The 14,813-nt window shown below is 34.9% G+C and overlaps 1 long non-coding RNA gene across 1 annotated transcript in view; it reads left to right on the top strand.

Moving 5' to 3' along the window:
* The window catches only part of LOC143054390 (uncharacterized), a 28,886-nt gene extending 16,935 nt beyond the window's left edge, over positions 1 to 11,951 (top strand). Inside the window, exons 2-3 of the long non-coding RNA XR_012971655.1 lie at positions 10,661 to 10,911; positions 11,254 to 11,951. This is a non-coding gene — a long non-coding RNA (uncharacterized LOC143054390). The remainder of the gene's footprint in view (positions 1 to 10,660; positions 10,912 to 11,253) is intronic.
* Positions 11,952 to 14,813: the final 2,862 nt, after the last annotated feature.

Raw genomic sequence — 14,813 nt, 5'->3', positions numbered from 1 at the left:
CATCAACAATGAAATCCAGCGACAGCTACGGCTCAACAAACACAAAACGAAGATCATCATCGATGCCAACCAAGCGACCCTAAAGCAACGCTGACCCTCGCCAAACTCTATCAAGTAGACTTCAAAGTTGTCAATAACATCAACACCGTCTTGGGATCCAAGTGGCAGATTTAGACGTTCGGTATGATCACAAACGGTTATACAGAAGGGGAGCACATTGTAAATATCATCAGAATCAACAGCATTCTGGTGAATGGTGATATCAACCATGAAGTTATGTAAATGGTACACAACAGTCTTCAATCTACAGCTTTTTTTTCCCGCAGACGGTCCTGGTATGAAAATCATTCAAACCCCCAAGCACCTTGTGGTAGTATACTTGCTAGTGATCTTGCGAACCAGGAATCGCATGCAAACATATATCAACGATCAAGACGGTAGGCTCATCGATCTCAGAGGTGAACATCTCACTATCCGTTTTCATCTTCTTGCGTTTACACAGTGAATCCCAGTGGCAACGGTCTCTACCTCAAATCCCCAAACGCCTGGATTACCTATGGGTATGGACTCTACTTGGAGCGTGATCAGCAATTCCATGACGGAGCCGTTCTGATCTTATATTTAGATGCTTACAGTCCCTTCAAAAACATTGCCCTCCTCGGTATGCTCCTAAAAAATAAATGAACGATTTAGATTCTTGGTACCGACAATGTGTGTCGAATCAACTCGATGCAGAAATTTGAAGGTATCAAACTACCTTGAATGCCTATAAACGTCTGGACAAAGCTGTATCTGTAGCACTGGGTGCTTGTTCTGTGGTTAGTTTGATGTTAACCAGCAGTACCCTGGGTTCAGCTTTGACCGGTACAGGTCTTATAGCCACCCTTCCTCTGGGGTTTCTAGCTTGCTTGAATGCTACCACCGTAATGGATCTCACACTAATTTCTAGGCATGTAACAAAAACAAAACCAAAAAAACACCACGATACCTTGCGATTGCCCCAGTCCAAAGAGTCCTTGGTTGAGCAATGTATCAGATCTGATTTAGCTAATGATGAAATGATCTATGATGCCGAGTTTGGGAAAGTCGTCACCTGCCTCAAAAACTCAATTCAATGGTTTTATACCCGATTTTCAGGCTTAAACAACATATCCTAACACTTCCAATTATACCGTCCTTATCAAAAATATAAAAGCCGTGGTAATCATAGCCGGTGCGCCTGGTTTTTTTTCAATCCCATAGCTCACGATTTGCACTGCTCCATCGGTCTCTCTCTTTGCCCCGACGGTGGTCAGCTGATTGTTTAGTCTTTCACATCCCCGGATATTTTTCCCTTTCCAGCACAAGGTTATGATTTTTGCGAACCCACATTTCGTGTCGACTTCGTGTCAACATCTTTAATGTCTTTGACAATCCAGGGTGAGTACTGACTAACTTCTCGCCATTTGAGTGTTTCCTCAGCAGTATTTTCCAAAATTTCGACCTCTTGCGCCATATTCTCTCTCTGATCAGACATATTTGTAATCTCACAATCCATTGTGTTTATTATCTGTGGATTTTTCTTGGTGTGTTTTCTTTTTTCTACAAAGATACATTTTCCCACGACCCCAGCCCCCACTTTTTCTCCTCTTAACCTCGTCAACGAGCGTGCAAGATTTTCGAATTTTTCAGTCCGGTCCCAGCAGAACTCCCCTCAAAATGTTCACGCATATTTCGATATTTAAGTCCTTCGTTACTCCGCGGAATAAATTGACTATATACCATGTGTTCCTCTTTTTATAAGCTTCCGAATGAGGTATAAGTAGATCTGTAATAAAGGGCTGAAGGGTCACAGTATTCCATTCCATTATTCAAAATATCCATTTCATTATGCAAATTGGCTATTTCTTAATTTTCACACGTATTTTGGCATTTAAGTCCCCCTTAACCCCTAAAATGGTCATTGCGGTACATATTGGTTTTTTTCTCAATTTATTCACGTATTATTTCGACATTTAAGTCCGTCGTTACTCCTCTAATATGCGTTGCCAAACATATTGACTATATACCTTTTTTTTCTTTCGTAATAAGCTTTCGAATGAGGTATAAAGTATATCTATAATTAGGGGATAAATGGTCGCAGCATTCCATTCCATTATTCAAAATACCCAATCATTATTCAAAATTTGCTATTTCTTAATTTTCAAGCGTAATTTGGCATTTAGGTCCTCTGTAATCCTTGTAATGGTCATTGCGGCACATACTGTTTATTCTCAGTTTATTCTTCTATTAATAAGCTTTGATTTGGTGTAAGAGGCGACGGGTTGCAGCAGTCCATTCCATTATTCAAAATATCCATTTCATTATTCAAAATTGGCTATTTCTCAATGTTCACGCGTAATTTGATCTTTAAGTCCTTCGTTACTCCTCTAATATGCGTTGCGGAACAAATTGACTATATACCTTTTGTTCCTCTTTTAATAAGGTTTCGATTGAGGTATAATATATATCTGTTATTACGGGTTGAAGGGTCCTGCCAGTCCATTCCATTATTCAAAATACCCATTTCATTATTCAAAATTGGCTATTTCTTAATGTTCAGGTGTATTTCGATATTTAAGTCCTTCGTTACTCCTCTAATATGCGTTGCGGAACATATTGACTTTATACCTTTTGTTCCTCTCTGAAAAAGCTTTTGATTGAGGTATAATAAATATCTGTAATTAGGGCCTGAAGGGTCCTGCTAGTCCATTCCATTATTCAAAATTGACTTTTTCTTAATTTTCACGCGTATTTTGGCAATTAGGCCTTCTAATATTCGTTGCAGAACATATTGACTATATACATTTTGTTCCTCTTTTAATCGCCTTTCGCATGAGGTATAAGATTTATCTATAATTAGGGCTAAAGGGTCGCCGCACTCCATTCCATTATTCAAAATATCCATTTCATTATTCAAAATTGCCTATTTCTTAATGTTCATGCGTAATTCGATCTTTAAGTCCTTCGTTACTTCTCTAATATGCGTTGCGGGACATATTGACTATATACCTTTTGTTCCTCCCTTGATAAGCTTTCGATTGAGGTATAATATATATATCTGTAATTAGGGGCTGAAGGGTCTGCCAGTCCATTCCAATATTCAAAATATCCATTTCATTATTCAAAATTGGCTATTTCTTAATTTTCACGCGTATTTTGGTATTTAGCTCTTCTAATATTCGTTGCAGAACATATTGACTATAAGCATGTTGTTCCTCTTGTAATCAACTTTCGAATGAGGTATAAGGTTTATCTATAATTAGGGACTAAAGGGTCGCCGCAGTACATTCCATTATTCAAAATATCCATTTCATTATTCAAAATTGGCTATTTCTTAATTTTCACGCGTATTTTGGCAGTTAGCTCTTCTAATTTTCGTGAACATATTGACTTTATACATTTTGTTCCTCTTGTAATCAGCTTTAGAATGGGGTATAAGGTTTATCTATAATTAGGGGCTAAAGGGTCGCCGCACTCCATTCCATTATTCAAAATATCCATTTCATTATTCAAAATTGACTTAATCTTAATTTTCACGCGTATTTTGGCAATTAGGTCTTCTAATATTCGTTGCAGAACATATTGACAATATACATTTTGTTCTTCTTGTAATCGGCTTTCTAATGAGGTATAAGATTTCTCTATAATTAGGGGCTAAAGGGACGCCGCAGTCCATTTCATTATTCAAAATTGACTTTTTCTTAATTTTCACGCGTATTTTGGCAATTAGGCCTTCTAATATTCGTTGCAGAACATATTGACTATATACATTTTGTTCCTCTTTTAATCGCCTTTCGCATGAGGTATAAGATTTATCTATAATTAGGGCTAAAGGGTCGCCGCACTCCATTCCATTATTCAAAATATCCATTTCATTATTCAAAATTGACTTTTTCTTAATTTGCACGCGTATTTTGGCAATTAGCTCTTCTAATATTCGTTGCAGAACATATTGACTATATACATTTTGTTTCTCTTGTAATCAGCTTTCGACTGAGGTATAAGGTTTATCTATAATTAGGGGCTAAAGGGTCGCCGCACTCCATTCCATTATTCAAAATATCCATTTCATTATTCAAAATTGACTTTTTCTTAATTTGCACGCGTATTTTGGCAATTAGGTCTTTTAATATTCGTTGCGGAACATATTGACTATATAAATTTTGTTCCTCTTGTAATCAGCTTTCGAATGAGGTATAATGTTTATCTAAAATTAGGGGCTAAAGGGTCGCTGCAGTCCATTCCATTATTCAAAATATCCATTTCATTATTCAAAATATCCATTTCATTATTCAAAATTGACTATTTCTTAATTTTCACGCGTAATTAGGCATTTAGGTCTTCTAATATTCGTTGCGGAACATATTGACTATATACATTTTGTTCCTCTTGTAATCAGCTTTCGAATGAGGTATAAGATTTATCTATAATTAGGGGCTAAAGGGTCGCCACAGTCCATTCCATTATTCAAAATATCCATTTCATTATTCAAAATTGACTATTTCTTAATTTTCACGCGTAATTAGGCATTTAGGTCTTCTAATATTCGTTGCGGAACATATTGACTATATACATTTTGTTCGTCTTGTAATCAGCTTTCGAATGAGGTATAATATTTATCTATAATAGGAGCTAAAGGGTCGCTGCAGTCCATTCCATTATTCAAAATATTCATTTCATTATTCAAAATTGACTTAATCTTAATTTTCACGCGTATTTTGGCAATTAGGTCTTCTAATATTCGTTGCGGAACATATTGACAATATACATTTTGTTCTTCTTGTAATCGGCTTTCTAATGAGGTATAAGATTTCTCTATAATTAGGGGCTAAAGGGACGCCGCAGTCCATTTCATTATTCAAAATTGACTTTTTCTTAATTTTCACGCGTATTTTGGCAATTAGGCCTTCTAATATTCGTTGCGGAACATATTGACTATATACATTTTGTTCCTCTTTTAATCACCTTTCGCATGAGGTATAAGATTTATCTATAATTAGGGCTAAAGGGTCGCCGCACTCCATTCCATTATTCAAAATATCCATTTCATTATTCAAAATTGACTTTTTCTTAATTTGCACGCGTATTTTGGCAATTAGCTCTTCTAATATTCGTTGCAGAACATATTGACTATATACATTTTGTTTCTCTTGTAATCAGCTTTCGACTGAGGTATAAGGTTTATCTATAATTAGGGGTTAAAGGGTCGCCGCACTCCATTCCATTATTCAAAATATCCATTTCATTATTCAAAATTGACTTTTTCTTAATTTGCACGCGTATTTTGGCAATTAGGTCTTCTAATATTCGTTGCGGAACATATTGACTATATAAATTTTGTTCCTCTTGTAATCAGCTTTCGAATGAGGTATAATAAATATCTGTAATTAGGGGCTAAAGGGTCGCTGCAGTCCATTCCATTATTCAAAATATCCATTTCATTATTCAAAATATCCATTTCATTATTCAAAATTGGCTATTTCTTAGTTTTCACGCGTAGTTTGCAATTATGTCTTCTAATATTCGTTGCGGAACATATTGATTATAAGCATGTTGTTCCTCTTGTAATCAGCTTTCGAATGAGGTATAAGGTTTATCTATAATTAGGGGCTAAAGGGTCGCTGCACTCCATTCCATTATTCAAAATATCCATTTCATTATTCAAAATTGGCTATTTCTTAATTTTCACGCGTATTTTGGCATTTAGGTCTTCTAATATTCGTTGCGGAACATATTGACTATATACATTTTGTTCGTCATGTAATCAGCTTTCGAATGAGGTATAAGGTTTATCTATAATTAGGGTCTAAAGGGTCGCCGCACTCTATTCCATTATTCAAAATATCCATTTCATTATTCAAGATTGGCGATTTCTTAATTTTCATGCGTATTTTGGCATTTAGCTCTTCTAATTTTTGTTACGGAACATATTGACTATATACATGTTGTTCCTCTTGTAATCAGCTTTCGAATGAAGTATAAGGTTTATCTATAATTAGGGGCTAAAGGGTCGCAGCAGTCCATTCCATTATTCAAAATATCCATTTCATTATTCAAAATTGGCTATTTCTTGATTTTCACGCGAATTTTGGCATTTATGTCTTGTAATATTCGTTGTGGAACATATTGACTATATACATTTTGTTCGTCTTGTAATCACCTTTCGAATGAGGTATAAGATTTATCTATAATTAGGGGTTAAAAGGTCGCCACAGTCAATTCCATTATTCAAAATATCCATTTCATTATTCAAAATTGACTATTTCTTAATTTTCACGCGTAATTAGGCATTTAGGTCTTCTAATATTCGTTGCTGAACATATTGACTATATAGATTTTGTTCGTCTTGTAATCAGCTTTCGAATCAGGTAGAAGGTTTATCTATAATTAGGGTCTAAAGGGTCGCCGCACTCCATTCCATTATTCAAAATATCCATTTCATTATTCAAAATTGACTATTTCTTAATTTTCACGCGTAATTAGGCATTTAGGTCTTCTAATATTCGTTGCGGAACATATTGACTATATACATTTTGTTCGTCTTGTAATCAGCTTTCGAATGAGGTATGAGGTTTACCTATAATATGGGCTAAAAGGTCGCCACAGTCCATTCCATTATTCAAAATATCCATTTCATTATTCAAAATTGGCTGTTTCTTAATCTTTACGCGTATTTTAGCATTTAGGTCTTCTAATATTCGTTGCGGAACATATTGACTATATATATTTTGTTCGTCTTGTAATCAGCTTTCGAAAGAGGTATAAGGTTTATCTATAATTAGGGGCTAAAGGGTCGCCACTGTCCATTCCATTATTCAAAATATCCATTTCATTATTCAAAATTGACTATTTCTTAATTTTCACGCGTCATAAGGCATTTAGGTCTTCTAATATTCATTGCGGAACATATTGACTATATACATTTTGTTCGTCATGTAATCAGCTTTCGAATGAGGTATAAGGTTTATCTATAATTAGGGTCTAAAGGGTCGCTGCACTCCATTCCATTATTCAAAATATCCATTTCATTATTCAAAATTGACTATTTCTTAATTTTCACAAGTAATTAGGCATTTAGGTCTTCTAATATTCGTTGCTGAACATATTGACTATATACATTTTGTTCGTCTTGTAATCAGCTTTCGAATGAGGTATAAGATTTATCTATAATAGGGGCTAAAGGGTCGCCACAGTCCATTCCATTATTCAAAATATCCATTTCATTATTCAAAATTGGCTGTTTCTTAATCTTCACGCGTATTTTTGCATTTAGGTCTTCTAATATTCGTTGCAGAACATATTGACTATATACATTTTGTTCGTCTTGTAATCAGCTTTCGAATGAGGTATAAGGTTTATCTATAATAGGGGCTAAAGGGTCGCCACACTCCATTCCATTATTCAAAATATCCATTTCATTATTCAAAATTGGCTATTTCTTAATCTTCAAGCGTATTTTTGCAATTAGGTCTTCTAATATTCGTTGCGGAACATATTGACTATATACATTTTGTTCGTCTTGTAATCACCTTTCGAATGAGGTATAAGGTTTATCTATAATAGGGGCTAAAGGGTCGCCACAGTCCATTCCATTATTCAAAATATCCATTTCATTATTCAAAATTGGCTGTTTCTTAATCTTCACGCGTATTTTTGCATTTAGGTCTTCTAATATTCGTTGCGGAACATATTGACTATATACATTTTGTTCGTCTTGTAATCAGCTTTCGAATGAGGTATAAGGTTTATCTATAAATAGGGGCTAAAGGGTCGCCACAGTCCATTCCATTATTTAAAATATCCATTTCATTATTCAAAATTGACTATTACTTAATTTTCACGCGTATTTAGGCATTTAGGTCTTCTAATATTCATTGCGGAACATATTGTCTATATTCATTTTGTTCGTCATGTAATCAGCTTTCGAATGAGGTATAAGGTTTATCTATAATTAGGGTCTAAAGGGTCGCCGCACTCCATTCCATTATTCAAAATATCCATTTCATTATTCAAAATTGACTAGTTCTTAATTTTCACGCGTAATTAGGCATTTAGGTCTTCTAATATTCGTTGCGGAACATATTGACTATATACATTTTGTTCGTCTTGTAATCAGCTTTCTAATGAGGTATAAGGTTTATCTATAATAGAGGCTAAAGGGTCGCCACAGTCCATTCCATTATTCAAAATATCCATTTCATTATTCAAAATTGGCTGTTTCTTAATCTTGACCCGTATTTTGGCAATTAAGTCTTCTAATATTCGTTGCAGAACATGTTGACTATAAGCATGTTGTTCGTCTTGTAATCACCTTTCGAATGAGGTATAAGGTTTATCTATAATTAGGGTCTAAAGGGTCGCCGCACTCCATTCCATTATTCAAAATATCCATTTCATTATTCAAAATTGGCTATTTCTTAATTTTCACGCGTATTTTGGCATTTAGGTCTTCTAATATTCGTTGCGGAACATATTGACTATAAACATTTTGTTCGCCTTGTAATCACCTTTGGAATGAGGTATAAGGTTTATCTATAATTAGGGGCTAAAGGGTCGCCACAGTCCATTCCATTATTCAAAATATCCATTTCATTATTCAAAATTGGCTGTTTCTTAATTTTCACGCGTAATTAGGCATTTAGGTCTTCTAATATTCGTTGCTGAACATATTGACTATATACATTTTGTTCGTCTTGTAATCAGCTTTCGAATGAGGTATAAGGTTTATCTATAATTAGGGTCTAAAGGGTCGCCGCACTCCATTCCATTATTCAAAATATCCATTTCATTATTCAAAATTGACTATTTCTTAATTTTCACGCGTAATTAGGAATTTAGGTCTTCTAATATTCGTTGCGGAACATATTGACTATATACATTTTGTTCGTCTTGTAATCAGCTTTCTAATGAGGTATAAGGTTTATCTATAATAGGGGCTAAAGGGTCGCCACAGTCCATTCCATTATTCAAAATATCCATTTCATTATTCAAAATTGGCTGTTTCTTAATCTTGACGCGTATTTTGGCAATTAAGTCTTCTAATATTCGTTGCGGAACATGTTGACTATAAGCATGTTGTTCCTCTTGTAATCACCTTTCGAATGAGGTAGAAGGTTTTTCTTTAATTAGGGTCTAAAGGGTCGCCGCACTCCATTCCATTATTCAAAATATCCATTTCATTATTCAAAATTGGCTGTTTCTTAATTTTCACGCGTATTTTGGCATTTAGGTCTTCTAATATTTGTTGCGGAACATATAGACTATATACATTTTGTTCGTCTTGTAATCACCTTTCGAATGAGGTATAAGGTTTATCTATAATTAGGGGCTAAAGGGTCGCCACAGTCCATTCCATTATTCAAAATATCCATTTCATTGTTCAAAATTGACTATTTCTTAATTTTCACGCGTAATTAGGCATTTAGGTCTTCTAATATTCGTTGCGGAACATATTGACTATATACATTTTGTTCGTCTTGTAATCAGCTTTCGAATGAGGTATAAGGTTTATCTATAATTAGGGTCTAAAGGGTCGCCGCACTCCATTCCATTATTCAAAATATCCATTTCATTATTCAAAATTGACTATTTCTTAATTTTCACGCGTAATTAGGCATTTAGGTCTTCTAATATTCGTTGCGGAACATATTGACTATATACATTTTGTTCGTCTTGTAATCAGCTTTGGAATGAGGTATAAGGTTTATCTATAATAGGGGCTAAAGGGTCGCCACAGTCCATTCCATTATTCAAAATATCCATTTCATTATTCAAAATTGGCTGTTTCTTAATCTTCACGCGTTTTTTGGCATTTAGGTCTTCTAATATTCGTTATGGAACATATTGACTATATACATTTTGTTCGTCTTGTAATCAGCTTTCGAATGAGGTATAAGGTTTATCTATAATTGGGGGCTATAGGGTCGCCGCACTCCATTCCATTATTCAAAATATCCATTTCATTATTCAAAATTGGCTATTTCTTGATTTTCACGCGTATTTCGGCATTTAGCACTTCTAATATTCTTTGCGGAACCTTTAATAGCTGACTGTGCGGTATGGGTTTGCTCATTGTTGAAGGCTGTACGGTGAGCTATAGTTGTTAATGTCTGTGTCATTGTGGTCTTTCTGGATAGTTGTCTCATTGGCAATCATACCACATCTTCTTTTTTAAATTTCCTCATTTTTATGCATTTTGTGGCATTTAGGTCCTCCTGAAACCCTCTTATGGTCATTTCGAATCAAAATATAGCTATTGTGTCACAGTCAATTTTTTCTATATTTTTTTCACTATTCACCGCTTCAATTTGAATAATGAAACATAAACCATTTCATTATTCATTATTCATTTTTCAATAGTGAATAGTGAATAGTGAACTATTTCATTATTCATTATTGAATAATGAATAATGAACTATGAATAATGGACGTACTTCAGCGCGGTTGTACATAGACTTTATTTTTATAGAAAATCATCTTTTTTTCAAAATCTTACCGTTTACTGCTGTTAAATTATTGTCTTCCCGCTCTCTAATTTCTCTGAGTCTAATTTGTAGGGGGATAACTTAACTAAACATGTGCAACGAAATATGCTGACCATTTTGTCAATACTACAAACCTTTTGTATCTTATAATTCAGGTATTTAATGAGTTTTGGCTAAGATGGATGATATTTTCAAGCAGAAATCAAACGATATATTTTCAAAAAAAGTCATCGACGTCTTTGAGAACAAATCAGACAACGATGTACTGGCACATAGAAGTGGAGGTATAGATGTCTTTGAGACGAGAGAAGATATCTTTGAAAACCCAGGATATCAGGCTAACATTTTCCCCGGAGACAAAGAGACAGAATATCATGAACCAAAAGTAAAAGATAAACCACTTCAGGTATATGCACTTAACAGAATAAACACCTTCGGGTATTTTTACTTACTAGAATAAACCACTCAATGTATATGTACTTACTAGATTTGACTGTTTAGTTGTGTTGTTTCGATTGATATCGTATACTGAGTCTATACTTGAGACAGGACCTGTTTGCATTTCCGTTGAACCTCAGATTACCCCAATTTTTGGTATATAGGGTTAGTGTTTTTTCAGTATTTAGTTTGTTCGGTGACCTAAAGTTGTTAATTTCTGTGTCCTCTGGGCTCTTGTTGAAAGTTGTCTCATTGGCAAGTATACCTATATCTTCTTATTAATAATTTTAATATGTATTTATTCTTACAGGTTGCAGATATACTATGCCATGGAAAGTTCCGAAAGAACAGATGTCATGCCAAGGTCATACAAAGGACACTCGAACTTTATATGAAAGGGGAAGATAAAAACATGAAAAAGAAACCGACTGCAATCAAACCGAAGAGAGTGACAATTAAGGATGATTTGGAATGGTAGGAATTAAATCAAAGTTCGTTGGAAAAGTTACTCACAAGTAAAAGAAATCACCCAAGTACACATTGGCTGCATCAAATTCGGACATTGCAAGGGGTAATGAAATAACCGTGATAATATGTATGTTTGCAGTCGAGATAATAATCAGCCGTTTTGTCAAAAGTCGGAAAAGAATTATATGTGGTTCCGATTGGTCCACTCGGTGAAAGTGAATACATTTCAAAAGGAACTAGTGTGACTTGTTTATTCCGAAAAGGTGTTTCATTCTTTTTGTTGTTTTCTGATTCCAAACTAACAAACTAACGGAGTGTTACCCATAATTATTGACGCTTCCGTGTTTACTTATTTATGACACGAAACCTGTAAGGTACCATGGAAAATATATGACTTTGGGAAGATGGTCAGACTATGAACAAAAAGATATTGGCGATATAGGCCACGCTAACGGTTTAGCCGCTTAACGTTTCAATCTATGTTTCGATGTAGTTACTTATCTATCATTCAAAAAAAGAATAAAGAATGAAGATTTAGAATGCATTTCTTCCTCACCAAAATTTTGGAAACAATGTGTGGCGTTTCCTGTTGTTTTCTAAACGCTACAAAAGTAGAAAAAAATAAATCGTTTAATCATTGTTTACTGAGCATGCAAGCATATGTTGTTGGTAAACATACTTTTTACAAACGTAAAAACAAATACATCGTTTAATCAGGGTGAAGTTAGAAACAAATGTAGCGTTGTTCTAACAAACGATGAACGACAAACTGTAGACCATGGCATTTTTAGCGAGCGCATAGTTTGTCAAAGTTTATGTAAACTTATGTTAGAAACAAATGATCAAACATGTGCGCGCTTAGCCGTTTGCATCGTTTGTGTTGAAAAGAAATCCACCCTTAATAAGCAACTTCAATGTTTTTTGAATAATTACCAATGATTGCATTTAAGTCACTGATCAATCAGAAATACATGTAGCAACATTTTATCATAAATGATCACAACTAAAGTGGGTTTTAAAAATCACGAAGCTCATTCATAAACAAACTATGTCTATATACATATAATTATAAATTATCAGATTTGATGTAATTGAAGATCTTTAAAACGTTTAATCTACTTAACGACCGGAACGGTATAACTGTTGTGAGAGAGAAGATCTCAAAGTGTTATCTTCGTATGGTTCGCCTTTAGTCTCAAAGTGTTGTAATATATGTTTACATCTAATCCTTTCAAGTTAAGTATTAAAAAAAGAACTTGAACACTTGATATAAATACTACTTCGGCCATGCAGCTTATTAAATCAGCTGTATTAAAACATACCAAAATGAACTAACATGTTTAACTCCGCCACATTATTTAAGTATGTGCCTGTCACAAGTCAGGAGCCTGTAACTCAGTGGTTGTCGTTTGTTTATGTGTTACATATTTGTTTTTGGTTCATTTTGTTTATATAAATAAGGTCGTTAGTTTTCTCGTTTGAATTGTTTTACATTGTCTTATCGGGGCCTTTTATAGCTGACTATGCGGTATGGGCTTTGCTCATTGTTGAATGCCGTACGGTGACCTATAGTTGTTAATGTCTGTGTCATTTTGGTCTCTTGTGGACAGTTGTCTCATTGACAATCATACGACATCTTCTTTTTTATATTGATACAGAGACAGTTTTATTGTGCAAAACATTCTACAAAATTGAGTTTTTATTTGATTTTTAAACATTCAATTTTTTATCATATATAGCTATTTCTGTAGGAGCTTTTCAATAATTTCGGTTTTCCATGTTAATTTGATTTTCAATAGTTTGACATATATTCATTTGAGAAATTTGGTGTTAATGGCACACCTTTGAAACACCTTGATATAGGGGAGGGGGGGGCAATACCTTTTAGTGTTAACCTGTTATGGCCCTTTTCAAGGTGTTGTTAACTGTCATCTGAGATAAATTTAAGCTGTTAACTATTTTCAAGCCACTTTGTTAACTGTTTTCAGCATTTTTGCATTTTTTGTTAACTGTTTTTGCCAAAATCGAGGTGTTGTTAACATGTTAACGGACCCCCTATTGCCCCCCCCCCCCCTTCTTGATAGATTTGCTTTAACAGTTTTAGTATTGGGTCAGTGTATAGCTTGATATACCGCATTGGTCTTTGTCTTTTGGTGAAGAATGCATATTGACCTTGGCATGAATATATTCACACAGTTTTAGTACCGGGGGCAGTTACGCCATCACGAGTTGATTGACCGTTATGGAATATCCGTTTCACAGATGATATCGGATATGTTCGTAATTACAATTACCTTCCCTTTTCACAAATTGGACCTACCGAATTAGACTATTTACCGGATTTGTAATAACTAAAGTAACACGACGGTTGTCACATGTGGGGCAGCATCTGTTTAGCCTTTCGGAGCACCTGAGATCACCTCCGGTTTTTGATGAGGTTCGTGTTGCTAAGTCTTTAGTTTTCTATGTAGTGTCTTGTGTACTAATATTTGTCTTTTTGTCTGTTTGTCTTTTTATTTTCTAGCCATGGCCATGTCAGTTTATTTTCAAGTTTGACTGTCCCTCTGGTATCTTTCGCCTCTCTTTTCAAGCTTGATATACTTGACATACTGTATAGGTATTTGTCTATTGTTGAAGGTCGCTTATTGACCTCGGCATGGATTTATTTACACAGTGATAGTACCGAGGGGAGTTTATGACTTGATATACTGTATTGGTATCTGTCTATTGTTGAAGGACGCTTATTGACCAGGACATGGATTTATTTACACAGTGAGAGTACCGGGGCAGTTTATGGCTTGATATACTGTATTGGTATCTGTCTATTGTTGAAAGACGATTATTGACCTGGGCATGGATTTATTTACACAGTGATAGTACCGGGGGCAGTGTATGGCTTTATATACTGCATTGGTATCTGTCTATTGTTGAAGGACGCTTATTGAACTCGGCATGGATTATTTACACAGTGATAGTACCGGGGGCAGTTTATGGCTTTATATACTGTATTGGTATCTGTCTATTGTAGAAGGACGCTTATTGAACTCGGCATGGATTTATTTACACAGTGATAATACCAGGGGCAGTTTATGGCTTTATAAACTGTATTGGTATCTGTCTATTGTTGAAGGACGCTTATTGAACTCGGCATGGATTTATTTACACAGTGATAGTACCGGGAGCAGTTATGGCTTGATATAATGTATACATACGCGTAGCCAGGGGGTTCGGGGGGGGGGGTCATAAGATTACGAACCCCCCATTGAAAACAAATAATAGGAGCCAGCTGAAGGACGCCTTCGGGTGCTGGAATTTCTCGCTGCATTGAAGACCTATTGGTGACCTTCTGATGTTGTCTGTTATATGGTCGGGTTGTTGTCTCTTTGACACATTCCCCATTTC

Source organism: Mytilus galloprovincialis, chromosome 12, assembly GCF_965363235.1.
Source record: "Mytilus galloprovincialis chromosome 12, xbMytGall1.hap1.1, whole genome shotgun sequence".
In the NCBI taxonomy this organism is placed as follows: Eukaryota; Metazoa; Mollusca; class Bivalvia; order Mytilida; family Mytilidae; genus Mytilus; species Mytilus galloprovincialis.
This window is presented reverse-complemented; position numbering and strand designations above follow the sequence as displayed.